The following is a 17,279-nucleotide window of genomic DNA, read 5'->3' as shown; positions in this document are numbered from 1 at the left end:
GACCCATGTGTGTCTATGTGTGTGTGTGTGTGACAATCATATGATCAAAGTGCACACACACCTTCACACACTCCATGTTGCCCTCACCTGGATGAGGCGAGGACCCCATCGTAGTCAATCCCCGTGCTGTCCATGTCAAGCCTGATGAGAAAAAAAAGAGCAAAATAAAGGGCCTGCATGGCTTATTAAATCAAGACCCCCTTCCCCAACACACACATTTAAATAATGGATTTATTCAATTAATAGTGATCTAAACTTGACGGAGTTTCCCATTATAGCATTAAGCTAGCTGGCTGTTTCAAAGACACAAAATGCTATTCTCTGTGTTTTATATTTAGTTTGACAGTAAACCTCAACTGGGAAAGGCAATAAACAATTTGAAATCTCTTTTTATAAGAATTGTTTAGTATCTCCCAAACTGCTAGTTTCTAGAGAGAAAAGGGAGCCAATTATGACTTAATTCAGCTTTAAAGGTATTAAATAGGGCACTTTTTCCGTTTATATTTTGCGGCAGGAGTACATCAAAAATAGAATAAAAATGAGAAAAAAAATATGGGACCTTATTTCATACTGCAGATATTTCAGCTGTGGATTTTATTAGCAGATAAACTGACCCCGGAGTTGTTGCCGTGACAAATTTAGAGGATGGAGGATTCCTGCAACTTTTTAATCACAACGATGTAAAGGTGAGCGGCCCGAGGGTGCAGAGCAGCATTTGAAGAAAGCTGCTTGAAAAAAAGAATCAAATAAATAATAACATAATAATAAAAAGCTGGGCTGCGATAAAGCGGGTCTAGTAGCTCGGAGGAAAGGCGGCGGGGAGGAAAAGACGAGGTGAAAGGGGTCAGCGGGGAGGAAGGCTAAAGCCTGGGAGCGAGTAAAAGATGGTGGCGTGTCAATGTGTGTGAGTGTGTGCGTGTGCATGCATGTGTGTCAACCCCAGCTGGGCAGACGTTTAGCTTGACATGCTGATAGGGATTTAAGCAGTGGGTGGGTGCAACAAGGTGAGCGGTCGCCAAACCGCCGTCGCTAAGCTTGATTTCAACGACAGAGCTGAGACGATGAAGAGGCCGGGAGGGGTGTGGGGTCGAATGGGGAGGTTGGTTTTGTGCCCGTGGACGACCGCCCTTCCCTCCAGGCGAAGATGAGGAGAAAGAAGGGGGGAGATGTGTGTTGAGGTGATGAAGGAAAGCGATTTCTTTCTTTCTTGTGAAGCAGAAGTGCCCTCACACAAGAATGGGAATATTTCTTCCATCCAACTCCCTCAAAAAAAAAAAAAATATATATATATATAATTTATTTATTTATTTATAAAAATAAAATAATATATTTATATTAAATATCTATAAATATTTTTTCAATTTCAATTTTTTAATATTACCAACAGTACCAAACCTTTTAAAGGGCATTCTTACTTTGGAAATAAAATACGTATTTTCTTAACCACACCGTAATCATCTGCCTTATGCGCCTAGTGCTTCCATAATTTAATTAATTCGTTCATTAATTTTTTTTGGGGGGGGGGGGTTGGAATTTGGGGACAATAAATTCATAAAAATAAACAAGAACAGTACAATTGCCTTGACTCTTTTTAACTGCTGCTAAAGGTAAGTATATCTTACGGGCCTTGCCTTGACTCTTTTCAACTGCTGCTAAAAGCTAAGTATCTTTTACAGGGGAGGAACTAATTAATTCAAAATTAATTGAGACGTGGCATCAATTACAAGAAACCAGTTCTCTATTGTTGTCAAAATGGAATACAAACAAAGCTAGTGGGATCTTACGACACATGCACAGTACTGAGGTGGCCACCCGGCTACCTACTTTGGGGTGCACACGAGATGAACCCTGAGCTGACATGTTAAATTACAGGAGGCAGCAGACTGAGACAACCAGGGGGCTGCTAGGGGGTGGCGGGGGGCTGTCAAAGTGTCTGACTGGGTTTCACTCCATGAGGCTGCAAGGGGGGGCTTATTTGACCAGGAGGGTGGGCTATGGAGATGCAGTAGTGATTCCTGGCACGATTTGGACTTCTGGAGAGACGGGCCGGAAGGTAGATGGCGTGGTACCCCCAGCCCCCCCGAATCCTCCCGCTATCCCCTTCTGCGTCAAGTTGTCCGTGGAGCAAAGCAATAAGAAGCAGGTTATAAAATAAGCAAACATCGAGGCAGCTTACAGACAGCCGGCTAGCTTGGGGGGGAAACACACACACACAGACGAATACCCACCCCCCTAGCGCACCAGCGTACCCCTGACCTTGACCCCTCCGGTCATTCCTAACCTGCTTCTGAATGGACGTCAGTGCAGCTGGGCTGTCTAGCCACATAATAAGTGCAACTTCCTTCACCATCATCGTCATCATCGCGAGTACGTTCCCACGCTCGCTGAATGACTGATGCTAAGTCCCGGCATCTGGACCCCAAAACCAGTTCTACGTGGCCAAATGACACTTGAGAGCTTATTTTGTCAATGCAATAATGTTATTTGTGAAATAAGGCAAACTATCGGAACAGCTTTACACCATGACAACACAAATTACTATATTTAAAAAGGCTTCAGACTTATATTGAATCTTGATACAAATGATACACAGTAGCAAATAATATAAAATATTAAAAAAATACTCATGCGATCTCTTACACTACATTTCCATACAGTAAAAAAAAAACTTCGGTAGAAAGTCTCACTTACAGTAAGTGTCATAAATCTATGAATCCTATGAGCTCATACATATCATTCATCATATATCGGGTGGCGTCATATTTTCATTAGGGCAATGTCTGTGTCAAGCGGTGTGGCCTTTCACTTGAGTGTGAGCAGGCAGTTTAATCACACACTCCATTTCCATTTTTTTTTTCTTCCTCCTCATGCAGCCTCCATTTCACTCTGGCTTCATAATTCGGCCCTTCAGCGCTTGTCTGGCCAGGAGCCGGTTGCGATGACATAATCACTGACCTGGAGCAATGCGCCCACCCAAACTTTCTTTCGAGAATCTGTAATCAGCCTTTCGGGCGACTCCCTGTGGAGCAACAGGAAGAGATTCCTTAATAGGTATTTTAAGAATTTGTTCAAGTATATCATTATATTTCTTCGCTGAAAAGCACAATTAAAACTGCAAACCGAGACTAAAATGAACAAGTGATGCTGGTTTGAATTCTTTGATCGGCGTTTCTTAGCTTGGTCAAAAAGAAGGAGGGCAAGACAAGTGGGAACAGGACCGGAAAGAATTGAGCGATGGCTGAAAATGCTTTCAGCAAGTATTACATCAATGCGACACACACACGCAAAATCAATACCTACGTAAATAAAAAGCAGCAAGCAATCTGAATAAAGCACAACTCAACCCACTTTCAAAATTGTCATTCATAAAAGGACACATAACTGGAATTGAATAAATCTTTGGGAAGTGTTGGTACCTTGTCAAAGTTGACAGAATGATATTTAAAAAGCCTTGGAAATCTTGATTGATTGATATCTTGGGGTCTTATGAGGCGGAAACTAACTGGGAGAGCGGAGGAATGTGAACCAGGGAGCATTATTGACGGAATAGATTCAGAGACGCTAGAACTGAAATGAAACATTCACTAAGGTGTATATAGTTTTTGCAAATTTGATAATTTGGCTTTTTTTTTTTTTGCTCAGTTCACAACATTCGCTAAGCTAGCAATGCCAGTGCGCAGCGAGGAATGCAGCCAAACATGTCTGAAGTGGATCAATTAAAAAAAAATGGCAATTATCAGTCATCCTGTTCACTTACTGCACTTGAGGATTTTGGCGACGGAGACTCTCCACGCTTTGCTTTTCATCCACAAGTATATATGTATTTCCAGTTATAAATGATTGTGTGTATATGTATATATATTTATTTTTGTCTGAGACATGAACTGGCTTTTCAGTGTCTTATCATATCAATTTTTTTTTTTTACACTTTTATGATAATAAAGAATGTTAACATATTTCTTAAAGCATTGCCTGTACATTTAATAAAGGTGACAGTTTGGTGCTGAAATGACTTCCATTCCCTTTATTTCCTATGGGGAAAAAATGCTTTTACTATAAACCAATTGGTGTATGACTTTCATTATGAAATCATACTGTAGACCACCTGAAGCAAGCTCGGCTGCTTCCACCGAAATGCACAGTGTTCATTAGCATAAAAGCTTTCTGCAGAAGACGGTGGGTGCCGAGTGTTTTTTTTATTTCCTTTAAGTAAGTGTGAATGCAAACAGTCGCAGGATTAGAATTACTCTTTGTACAGTGTGCATGAGTGTGTGTGTGTGTCTGGTTAAACAAACCTGGCGGTTTGTTATGTTCATTCTGCCGCTGTATAAAACATATGGCACTGCCATTGTTAATATGCTAATGATGGATAAGAAGCATGCGAGACTTATGCCTGCTTGTCAAAACTAACGATATGTGTTTTAACCTGCTGATTGTGACAAACAAAAATTAGAGTCAAGTATGACACTATTAGTCTTATACTCTAGGCCTGAAGGGGGCAGTAAAGTACGTTACAATGTGAATATCATATCACATTAGAAAGAGAAGAAGCATTGTACAATTTTATCACTTTTTTAAAAAATATTACACTAAAGCAATCTTCAGTTTTTCTCATTGAAATGAATTAAAATGATATTAATCTATTCCAGTAAAAACACAATTCCTTTTGCGTTTTTTTTTTCAATTAAGAAAAATAGCATTGTGTATTATATGAATTTAATAACACAATAAAACAGAGTTAAAAAGAACATAAACCTAATTAAGTGGAAATTCTCTATGTTGATGTGTGCCTTTAAGGGGTGTGGCATACTGAGTGACAGTTGTCAATCAGGCTAGCTAATTACCATTAGCTTATTCAGTGTGAGCATCTGCTCCATGCTGCTTATGAGTATTTTCTAGTTTTTCTATTTGTGTTTGACTTTTGGTCCCATTCCATAAATAGCTGACAGTGCATGTGTGATTGTAGGTCTTGTTTTTCACTTCGCTCATAGCATGGCGTATATCAAATTAGCTTGTAACAAAAAAGTCAACCAAGCAATAGTGTAAAAACACGCAAATTGGGGCACTTTTAAATCAAGGTACCACTGTACAATTTTTAAAAGATAATCTCTAATCTCTCATGGTAGCACACTGCTGTGTTGTTCATCCGAGGGGATGAAGGCCTACTTCCAGGGGGGGCGCTCAGATAGAGAGGATCCCTCTACTAATTAGCCCTGACAGGTGAAAACGACCACAAATACCTGAGGGGCTCGCCATGAAACGGCCAATCGCACACAAACATAAACACGAAGACAAAAGCGAGGGGGTACACCAGCACTGTAGCGGCGACACGGCAGCCTGCGTCCCGCTGCTTGTGCACGGATAGCCCTGATCCCCCCGCGCTTTGACAAGGCGTAATAAAGCGCCGCATTGTGTGTGTATGAGTGTGTGTATGAGAGTTGCTGGGAGGGGAGGGGGGTTAACACATTGTTGCATGCTGAGTGCTGTGAGAAGGGCGTACACCGCCGGGTCCCACGGCACAGCGTCGCGCTAGGGCCTATAGCAGGGAGTGGCGAGCATGCTAATGAGGTCATTATGTATTGGACGCTTCTTTCCTTTACAGTGAGCTTGACAGCGGAGGCATGAAGCCCTGCACAGATGTCACATATGGCACAATGCGGCAACAACGGCGGCGTCTCCCAAAAATGGCGGGCGCGGAGAAGACGGCTACGATCCAAAAGGCAGAAAAGGGCATTTGCATAGGTAATGAGGTGAGCTTAAAATGCTTAAGACGCTAGCCACGCAGGCCACATTCACCCGCTAATTGCCCTCGCGGCTTATTCAATCAGCAGCCGGGCAGCTTTTTATTCGGCTTTTATTTCGCTGCTTTTATTTACGGACGGAAAAAGGGGGAGGAGGGGGACGCGGGTGGTGCGCATGCAAATGCAATTACGACGTATTTGCATAGCCGTTAACGAGAGGGCAGATGGCAAACAGCGGGCACTCGATGAGCGAGACCCAGCGCCATCTTGGCCAAGCGAGACAGCTGGCAGATAGCGATCGGCCATTTTGTAAGCGCCGCCGCTGTTGCCAAGGCGGTGGTGGTAGGAAAAGAAAAAAAACGAGGCGCCAGTCTATTCGCGTGCCAGGAGATCGGCTGGGGTGGCGCTTTAATAAGTTGCTACATGCAATAATAACAAAAACGACAATAGGATCACAGGAGAAGTTGTATTCCTACACTAATTTCGACTTTATCACACAGTAGCAACAATCTGAGAGCGCCAAGGTTCACGCTTTTGTCACCTGCCCAATAAATGTCGACAAAAGGAATGACATTTTTCCCACACGCAGAAAAATAAAAGAGGGATGTGCCTAATGTTTGTGAAACATGGCAAAACACAAAAACTACACAAAAAATCCAATATAATATTCATCAACATATTGTTAGCCTAATAGCATTTTTGTCATGTCCTTTGGCTAACAATATGCTAAGCTGTTAAACATTTTTTTTAAATTGTGTTATATATACTTGAAGGAACTATTTAAATAAAAAGTAGAAATCTTGTGACATAATAAAAAATTTTCAATAAAAAAAATTGCAAAAATTTTTAATTGAACTTCTTTACATTTTTAAAAAATAATTAAAATATTTTTTCTCATAACAGGCCAATAGAAATGTGCAGAAGGCTGCAACTGGCCCCAGGGGCAGACTTTGGACACCACCACTGATCTCAATAGATGGAAAACAACATTCATTCTTGAAACTTGTATAATTTCATTGAAAATAATTAACCATAAGCAACCTTGTAAGAATTAAATCCAGATTAAAGCCTAAACAAAGCAGTGCCTATATAAACAATATAATGTGATGTTAAGGTACTCACCGAAAAGCAGAAACTCTGTGTTGAGCTTTTCAGGAACCGATGTCCCATCTCACAACTTGTCTTCACATTTGGATTTTTTTTACAGGGGTTTAAAAAAAAAGGGGTAATTCTTATATGAGGGAGGGAAAAAGTCGACTTATTAGCGGCCATTCATTAGCAATGAGGAGTTGACTTCTGCTTCCACGCGGAGACGAAGCTGTGAAAGCCCTCATCTTTTCCTCCGCTCCACCTTCCAGATCAATACTGCACTTCCACATCCTCTGAAGGCGGCTGCTCTTAGTGCGGCTCAGGAAATATAAAGCAATAAAAAAATACAGCAGATTGGAGAAGAAGTTGTCCTTTCATCCGAGCCTGTGAGATGAAGGTATATTGGGCTCGGATGGAGCGTCCTGTTCATCCTCCTCCCCCCCACCTTTGCGAATCAAGAAGCAACTCTTGCTTTTTGTCCTCCATATTTTTGCTTCTTCTTTTTTCCACCCTTGAGTCCCGCCTCTGAGTGGCAATGTTTCAAAAATTCCCTACGGACCGAGCCCACACCGAAACATCCGTGTGTGGGCCGGGCGCAAGGGTGAGGGCTCTGGCCCAGGACTGTTGGAGGAAGTTGGAAAAAAAAGATGGAGGTGGGAACTGGCGGTCGGTCCCAGGGCTCCGAGGGGCCCGCAGGCGGTTCTGGCCAACCTCTGCTAGCCTCTGTATTGATTTGACAGCGCGGAGGCTCCTAGCCGGCGGCGGCGGGCGCCTCGGCTCGCCCGCCTCACCTGCATCTCTCCTGGCTCGGGCCCGCCCTCGCCTGCCCACTCTGCCTGGCCCCTGTCGGCTCGCCGGGACCCTTGAACGCAATCGCCGGGGGGCCCCGGCGCGAGGAAGGCAGCCAGCGAGATCCCGTCACGGAGATTCGCAGCTGTGTTCACCTGCTCCGGGTTCAGCCGCTTCCCGCAAAGTCTTCCATCCATCCATCTATCCATCCCTCCTTCCACCCACACTCCTCCGCTTCTTCTTTTTCATCTTCTGCCTCATCTCTCTGCAGCACACAAACACAAGAAAAAAAAAATGGTTAATGGTAAGTTTTGCTGAAGTTGAGCGAGAGTTCAAGGGTGAAGATTCTGGCATTGTCTCCCGGCAGCAAGCATGAACCCACTCACCTCCAAAGACCGCCGGGATTGGAGGTCTGACACGTAACATACTCTCGGTTTTTAGATAGCAGTGGTGATTAGAGCCAACAAGGCCTTCTCTTCTGGCCTAAAAATGATCTGAAGTACATTTTCAACCCAATTTATTCCTAATTAAGTCATTTGTTCCTTGGGATTGTAATTATTTATTCACAAATGTCTGTTCTATTATTTTTTTTCTTAGTTGCACTGCTTCCTAATTCGATGTTTTTTTTTGTTCTTGTTGCCATGTCAATCTAATCTGCTCAGGAAGTTCTAAATTATCAGTGTTACTCATTTTTTGCTCATGATTATATTATGTTATATAATTTAGAAAAAATTTACATATTGACCCTAAACTGCTTCATATAAAGAATGTGGCTCAGTTGTGTGCTGTTATATTGTTTGTTTGTTTTTTTTACTATACTTGAATATGCAGGATGAGGAAAACAATTAAATTAACACAAGAGAGGAACACAAAGAACTGCAATTTTTTGTGACTGCTAAAATTGGCTCATCTTGTTGCCATAGCACGTCATCCAAGTCTTTCAAAACTAGACCATACAAGAAGGCATCCTTAAAATAAAAAAGGATCCAATTTACATGTTAAAAAACAAGAAACATAGGGAGGTAAGAAGAAGATTGTGTTGTCGCCAAAGAGCGTGTGAAGGAATGGAAATGTTTTGGCCGCACCAAAGAAACACTGTCAAAGAATCACGTCGCAGCTTTTGTGTCATCTCGAATCATTCAAATGGCTCCGGCAAACTCTCTTCTTATGATAATGGCAGTTTGGTGGTGGTGGTGGGAGAAAGAAGAGGAGAGGGGGGGGGATTCATACTTCCATTGTGTAAGAAAGCGCCAATACCAAATTCAACCCCCTCCTGACCTCACCACACCACAGCAACCAAACATCTTCTAAAATGCTATCTCTACTTTCAAACTAAACAAAAAAGCGAAACAAGCCTCCACTGGAGCAGAGAAGGTTCAGGGTGGAAGTTGCGAGAGTGACGAGAGAAGGGAAGGGCGGCGGCGACGGGATTCGACGGGGGCACGGATGTGGGACGAGGGGGTGCGCTGCGTGTCTCAGACACAATAATGCTATTCATTGGGCTCAGACATGGGTGTTAACTCCCCTCTGACCGAGCACAATGGACCTGGGCGGCTTCCAGGCAGGCCTTGGTGATATTGTTAGTTCAGAGCTGCTTTGTGGCCGCCGCAGGATGGATGCAAGGATGGATGGAAGGGAGCTTTGAGAGGTGAAAGGCAAATGAAGAGTTGGCGTGTTTGGGAGTGTTGTCGCTGAGAGGAGAAGGGGGGGACGGGGTCAGCAGTCCTTTTGCTGCCACCCCTTGGCATTGGACTTGCACATCTTGAAATTTTAGCAGCAAAAAATTGAGACACCAAGAGATTATATTTAAATTTATTTTCTTACTCCAACCTAAAAATTCAGCTTTTTGGAGTACAAACAAAACTACATGAACCAAATTTCCCACTCCAAGCCTACAACTCCGAGACCTGAATCTCACCAGGGAGCTAATGCCCCTTGCTAGTCTTAAATCCAGTAAGGGTAGTGCCCCTTTGTCCCTGGCGCTGGTGGGATAACGGGGATTACGCTAGTCAACCAGTGGAGACAATTATCTCCCCTCCTGGGAAAGGAGTTCAACTTTCTCCCTAACAGTGATCGAAGCAGTCAACTGATGCCTAACTTAATTAGGGGTGCAGTAGGAACGGACGCACGGGATGCTAAGTCAGCATGAGGGAGATCAAAATCTCAGGTGTTCAAAACTCCCTCCTGGTCCTTAATAATACACTGCAAAACTATACAAATCCAGTGACAGAATACATCAGATAATCCTATTAGACTGGACTTGAATGGAGGATATTTAGGGGACAGTTAGCATTATAGCGGAGATGCTCCTGCAATGCTTCACAGGGATTTGGCAGCGCTGCGGATTCAAAGCACCAAATCCCATTTGTCCGAGGAACGTGGGCGTGTATTGCCGCTGGAAGGCAGGTGAGAGCGCCAGGATTGACGTATCAAGATCACATTTGGGTCAATGGTGAGCTGAAGCTGATCTGAATTGATTTAATATTTGGGGTGAGGCGGTGTGTTACGTAAAAGATTTTCGATGACATCATCCTGGTGCTTCAACAAGAGCACCGTGAGTTCACATCCGAAATTGGCTCCATGCAGGACGTTATACATCCAGCGTCGGATACCTTTGCGGAAGTAACGTGACAAGATGGCACCGCTGAGGCTCTCGCTTTACCTCCTCCTCAGGTCCTCCCCTTTCGCTATCCCCCGTTTGCCAGATAGGAGTGCTCAGCAGCTCCCCGATTGTTATTGATCCTGAGAGTGAGCCAGTAGGGGGGAGTCAGTGATGCTCTCTCTCTCTCTCTCTCCTCCATGCAACTTTCCTCCCTCCCGCCCTTCATTTATCAAGGTTAAAGAAGTCTTATAAAAAGAAAAAAAAAAGGCAAGAGGGGATTGCCTGGATGCCATCTGACTGCATGAAAGAAATCCCCTCAGGCTGATACTACAGAGGGAGATGACATATACACACATACACACACACACAAGCTGACAAGACAGCTGCAGGTAACACAAAGTAACAAAAGTCACATGTTCAAGTTCAGGGAAATCAGGATGGAGGAAAAAAAAATCCTCACACTTTCCTCAAAATAAAACTGCGTCCTTTAAAAAGTTTGTATCTCCAGATGTGTTTATTCTCAAAATATTTTTTAAAAAATTTCATGAGCTGGACAGTCATTTTGATTTATTTTAATACAGGCTGGGTCAAGAATGTACTTAATTCTATTTTGATGAGTAAAAGACAAATTTATAGAGGCAGTACTACAAATTTCCTCGACAATGGTTTCCAATTTGTCCTCGGCTGGGATCTGCGTTATCACTCAAGTGCCCCGTTCTTATTAGCGTGACGAGCAGACAAACAGCACGGCCTCAAACTGAAGTTCACTCAAGTCCAACACAAAACTCTCAAGGCCTGTTAACTTGTAGCTTGCTCATTTAGCAACAAAGAGAGAGCACGTTTAATAGAGAGTAGTCGCCATTGTCTCTCGTTCATAAAGAGGCCTGAAAATGGCTGAACACTTGTCGCGCATCCTGTCCGCCATTGTCTCTGCGACCACTCGACTTTGCAAAGGTCCGCTTTGCGCTCGTGAGGGCAAATCCGCACAGTGTGCGACAAAACCAAACCTTTGTGCCGACTAATTGCCACAATGTATTTTCTGGCGGTTAATTGTGTTGTTTGCGAGTCCCGGTCTCTCCTGGATGGAACATGAGGTCAAATGTCAAAGATTGTGTGCATTTGAAGTGTAAACAGATAGACAGCCCCTCCCCTCCCTCTTTTCCTCCCTCTACTTTTTACATATTTGTGATACTGAGTTTGTCCAGACTGAAACCAACGCATCCATCAACATTCAAGTTGCTAGGCGAGTCGCTGTTCAAGTCCATGCGTTGACCTCTCGGGCCAGACTTCCCAACGTCAAATCCACCCCCCCTCCTCCTTCCTCTTTGCCTTCCCACACTCAAGTTCTCGTGGAGGCGCTTGACAGGCAGACAAGGAGGGTGACATCATGGTGGAAAGAGACAGAGTGGTTGGTGGGGTGTGGGGGGGGCACCCACACAATGCAGCAGGGCATCTGGCAATGGGTGGTGGTGGGGCCCTGGTTAGGACAAAGCCTTTCGACCCCCCCTCCACCTTCCCATGCCTGTTTTGGGGGGAATATGATTATAGGTGAAGTGCAATATCAAGGATGTTGCAACACTTTGCAACGCCACTCTGTCTGCTAGGCCACATTGACAAACAATAAGTCATCACATGTACATTTTTTTATTTTTTTTACCAAACATGATGCTTATATGTACAATGCAATTTTTCCCCCTTTAAATATTGAAATTTTCGATTTAACACCATTATTTTTTTCAATGTACTCTTGTCATGTATTATTTAACAAACACAAACTTTTTGTTTAATTAACACACTAGCAACCTTTGCATCTATTAATGTTCATTTATGAGTGTGCCTGTGTGCGTACACACAATAAATGTGTGTGTGTATGTGTGTGTGTGTATATATTAGCCATGTGACTTGACCCTGCCAGGCTAAAGCGGCGTTCGTGCGTCTCGCCGGGCGTGGGAAAAAGGGGAGACCTCTTTTCACAGCTGCTTCGGCCGTTGCATTGAACCAATAGAGGGGACCCCGGCGCCCCCCTCCAAACACCCCCAAACTGCGTCCGCCCGCCACTAATGCCACCCTCCCCTCCCTCCTTTCTGCTCCCGCTTCCATTCAATCTCCACCCTGTCGCCTTTCAGCGCACGCCTGTGCCTCCCCTCCTGCGTACCCCTCACCATCCATCCATCATCCTGCTGCTCCGTGCCATCACAATAAAAAAACTTATTTTTTGTCTTCTACTTGTTATATGACTATTCCACCTTGCTGTGCGATAAAATAATTTTCTTGTCTTGCTGTTTGACGCAATATTGTTTAATTTTATTCAAATTTGAGTTGTCAAAAAATACCACCCAAATTTTTTTTAACAATCTGGCCACCATTTGACTTTTTTTTTATTCATATATAAAATGTTTACAGTTGACACAAGTGTCAATTGTGAATATTGTGCATCATAAAAATCCTTCCCCCAATCGGCTCTGCAGCAAACAGACTTTAATTTATGTTAACATACGCCGCCGCTACTCTCCGCACACACCCACAAAGTGCATTCATTCATTTCAAGAGATTTATATCCTATCAAGAAGCATAAAGCAGAGGGTGTAATTTAAATCAACTTTTAAGAACAGCCCAGTGAGCTGGCTGATGCATACAAAAACCGGTGAGAAATCTCTGCAGGCGGTTAAAAGCAGATTTAGGTCGCCGTGACAATACTCACAACCAGGGCGCTTAAACGTACGAGGGAGTGCTTGATTTGCTGTGCATTTGAATCGGACAAGTGTACTGTAAGTGAGCACACGTGAAACTCAGAGTGCAAACGGTCACCACCGCACACGCCCATGTTGAGCCAAAAAAAGACTTAAAAGGTCAAATGTGCAGAATAAGTCCAAGAGAAGCTCAAAAGGAGTTCTGCCACATTGCCCTGCCAATACTGCAGGCGTGTTAGGAAGGGGTGGGGGGGTGGGGTCGGGGGCTATATGTGTTTGCTTGTTTGTTGTGTAGCCGAGAACCTGAAAGGACTCCATCTCCCTTGGCCAACACGCCATGACGGTGTGGAGCAGAGCACTCCGAATTGGTTTCTCTGGGGCGGCTGGGAGCTGGAGAGCTGATTTTGAACCAGGGTGGAGGATGGGGGGCATGTGAGAAAGAAGGATGAGAGGATGGAAGAAAAGTGAGGATTTTAGGAATCAGTGTAGAAAAAAGGGAGGACATAAGGATAGAAGGAGTGATGGAAGTGTAGAAGGATCTAAGGATAGAAGGAAAGGACATATATAAGCATATAAGGACAGAAGGGAAGAATGATCCAAGCATAGGATATGAGGAAAGAAGGAGACGAGGAGAGGTTATGAGGAAAGCAGGATACGAGCGCAGAAGGACCGAAGAAAAACAAGGACATAGTGAAGGAAGGCTAAAATACAAACACTTTAGTAGGATAAAAGGAAACAAAAATAGGGTATAAGCAAAGAACAAAAAAAATGAAGGACAGATCGAAAGAAAAGAATTGCACAGAAAGGATACAAAAAGATAGTACAAGGATAGGACCAAGCATTGAAGGAAACAATGAAAGAAGAAAACAAGCACAGGAGAGAAGTATGGAAGAATAGGAGGGAAGAAGATTCGAAAGATTTGGTTGACGTGTAAGTTTCCATTAACACAAGCGCCCTTGGCTACACCAACATCAAGTACACGGCACCCAAGTTCCGTTACACAGGTCTTAAGTAAATCAAAGTGTGTGTGCTGTCGCATCTGCTCGGCGTCCAAATGGCGGCCCGTTAGGGACTACTCAAGGCCGAGTTCCAAAACGCCGCTCATTTGCATCGATTGAAGCATTTGGAGGAGGCCCTATCGACTGAGTGGCCCTCTTCACGTTCAGGTCCGACGCTACAGAGGAAGATAGCTACGGGCGGCTAAATATCCTCTGATCTTCGCGAGGTTGTTTTGCCCTGAAGAGGAGGAGGCTCATCAAGGATAGGCCGACGTCATGCAACATCTTGTAGCCCTTGGAGGCAAATCAAATGGTTTCCCTCCCCTGATGATGAACTACTTCAAGACTATTTTGTGGAAGCGTACACAAGGCAAATGGCGTCCACGTTTTTATTAGCATAGCGAGGCTAATCTGGAGAAGCTAAGAAGCGATAGAGGGTCACTTTCTTCTTGTGTTGGGAATTAATGCAGTACAAATGCTGTGATTTATTTTTCTTTTGGTTGGTCGGGTTTTGCTTTGTGCGGTGAGCCAGATGACAATATGATAAAAAAAATAGGTATATTTTTTCAATCGTTATTATCATTAACTAATTTGGGTTAGCAAATGATAGCAAAGCAATGAGATGGAATCAAAGCTAGCCAATGCTATTGCTAGATGTTTTTCCTTTTCATTCCCGACTTTACTCAATATGAAAGTTAATAAAAGAGGGAACTTATTCCGTGTGTTTTCTTTTTGTATTTGTTCACGCAAGTACATTTCAGTCTGTGCAGTTTTTTCTTTGGTAAAAAAATTGAATATTTTAGCTTTTAGGAAAGTTTTATTATCCAGAAGTATCTGTACTTAAGTACACAGTGTGGATACTTTTTCTACCTGTCCTTTCACCTTGTGGTTTCATCTTTTTAGCCGCCTCGAGAGGCTGCGGGCTAGCAGTAGCTAGGCTGAGGGCCCCTGATATGAAGCCGTTATGAAGCATCTGTTTGCAGTGTGACACAGAGGAAGAAGGAGATGTGCCAGAAAAGGAAGGAAATATTTTATATTTCCTGACGCATCTTGCGGCCTACAGTATAGTGCAGTGAAAGCTGCACAGGCATGGAGGTGCATACTAAAATGTCACGGTGTGCGTTTATTTCTCTACGTCTTTAATGTAGGCAAACTTTCTTGCTCTAGGGCCGCATTTGATTTTTAAATTGGTCATTATTAGGAGTCGGGGTTAAAGGGAAGTAGAGCCGAAAGTTGTTCTGCATGTTCTGATTAATATCGCGTTTGTTTAATATCAACATATATTAACATTAAAAAAAATTGACTTGACTTAACTTTAGTTATCTAAAAAAACAAATGCATTTGTTAGTATTTTTACTTATTTACGATAAATTACAATAAAATTCAATATAAGAGTAACTTTAGGAAGTTTATTACCAAACTGTAATAATCTTAATGTAATCTAGCACAGTTTATGGCCCATACCATCTTAAGCAGACTTCTTACGTCCTCCTTAAAGGGTTCCAAATGCTTAGATAGACAGAAAAGGATTCACCTTGTGTCTTCATATCACATCAATGAAGAGCTTTACACTTTGATCACACAAGTAAGTGCAGCGCATTTAAAGTACACCATACGACCTTGACGAGTGTCTGTCTTGGAATAGTGTGGATTGGAAAAAAAAAATGCATCTCTAAATGATATCATGTGACACATATCTCACTAGAGCGTATTACAGTTCCCCATATGGGCAAGATAGAGTGCATTTGTTCAAAAGTGGAGTGCCACTCAGTAGATAAGAGCACAGTTCAAGGCAAAATGGTAAAGAATCTCACAGATGGCAAAATGTTCTCATCAAGAGTCATGTAGCAGTCACGGAGAAATTGAAGTCACTAAATGAAAAGCCTCTGAAGATTAAAAAAAAAATGAAACAGCAATGAAATGTGCACAGTTTTATGTTTCCTCTCACCTGCAGTGTGAAGAAGTCTTCATGTGGGCCAACGTCGACGTGTTGTGCAATTGAACTTGTTGGTTGGCATACCTGGAATTAAAAACAATAAAATGATGTAAGAAAGTTTCAATTTGTGAACATGAGTAATATCAATTTATATTTGAGAGATGACTCCATCATATAGTGATATTAAAGTTGTATGTAATATTTTTAATATGATTTTACCAATCGAACAACATGCTTAGCATTGTTGTGCCATATGAGATTACCAAATTATTAGGAACAGCTATCACTATGCTACAATACATTTCAACAACCACACAAAAAAAGGCAAATGTTGAATATTGTACTGCTCAAAATATTGTGGTTTTATTTTTTTTGTTTTGGAACCATGACATCCCGAATAAAAAATGTTCCCTATTGAAGTGGACAGCGAGTGTACTTATGGTAAAAAGATTTCTAAAAAGGAGCGAGGTTCCTTGCTGCTTAAAATGTTTGCTGCAATTATTTCAGCGCCCAATACGAAATGGAGGACAATCGAAATGGGGCACACACACAGACACACGCAGTGAGACACACAAGCAGCACACTTCACAAGCGATTACACAAAGTAGTGCCAGATTACATCCACCGAATATCAGACGTCCTTTGCGGATTTAAAGCCGGCTTGTCAGCCTTTCAAATTCTTTCCCTCGGTTCCCCTCACATGGGTCAGAGCCTGTTGCTAGGCTACCAACCCTAGAATTCATAAGTTCAGGGAAAAGAGTTTATAGCTATATTTTTTATATATGGTGTGTCATAGGCTGTTGCAATTCCAAGTTACAAAAAACAACACCCTAGAATGTATATCTAGGCGCAGACACGTACACATTATACAATCAAGCAAAGGCATAAATGCAGAAACATCTACAGTAGATAGCAGTGGTAGGAAACCTGAAGCCCGTGGGCTAAGTAAGGTCCCCGGAGAGCCTTAAAAAGAACATTTCACTTTTTGAAGTTATTCTGTTGTATGGCATAGCTATAAATTTTCTTCCATTATTATTCCATTATCTTCCAAATCATGCTAATATTGTATCACACATTAGCTGATTTGCAAATAAAATGACAATTGTTAAGTGTCTATGGTTGGCAATACAAAAATACAAATGAGAAAAGATGCTATAGTCTGTGATTATATTGTTGGGGATAATCATTTAAACGCTAAATAACAGCCATTTAGAATAAAAAAATGTTTTTGCAGCATTTTCAGTATTTAATCCCTACTCGTTGAAAACCTAAATGCTACTGGTAGACAATAGAGGAAACTATTCCCAAACAAAGCACATGATGTGGAATAAATGAGACAGCATAGCTATAAAAATGCTAAAAAGCAGACATGGGAAGTTGAGTAATCAGTGATGGAGACAATGCAGCATAGCAGGTGTTGGTGGACCAGACCAG

At 42.6% G+C, this 17,279-nt stretch overlaps 1 long non-coding RNA gene across 1 annotated transcript in view; it reads right to left on the bottom strand.

Moving 5' to 3' along the window:
• The window catches only part of LOC148388539 (uncharacterized), a 30,978-nt gene that overhangs the window by 2,447 nt on the left and 11,252 nt on the right, over nucleotides 1-17,279 (bottom strand). The window contains exons 4-6 of the long non-coding RNA XR_015862024.1: nucleotides 15,858-15,929; nucleotides 6,864-7,884; nucleotides 62-3,019 (exon numbers count right to left, since the gene is read on the bottom strand). This is a non-coding gene — a long non-coding RNA (uncharacterized LOC148388539). The remainder of the gene's footprint in view (nucleotides 1-61; nucleotides 3,020-6,863; nucleotides 7,885-15,857; nucleotides 15,930-17,279) is intronic.

This window comes from Syngnathus floridae, chromosome 13 (genome assembly GCF_059516105.1).
Source record: "Syngnathus floridae isolate MCC-2025c chromosome 13, RoL_Sflo_1.0, whole genome shotgun sequence".
Classification (NCBI taxonomy): Eukaryota; Metazoa; Chordata; class Actinopteri; order Syngnathiformes; family Syngnathidae; genus Syngnathus; species Syngnathus floridae.
Note: the sequence above shows the minus strand (reverse complement) of the source record. Positions and strands in the feature narration are given on the sequence as shown.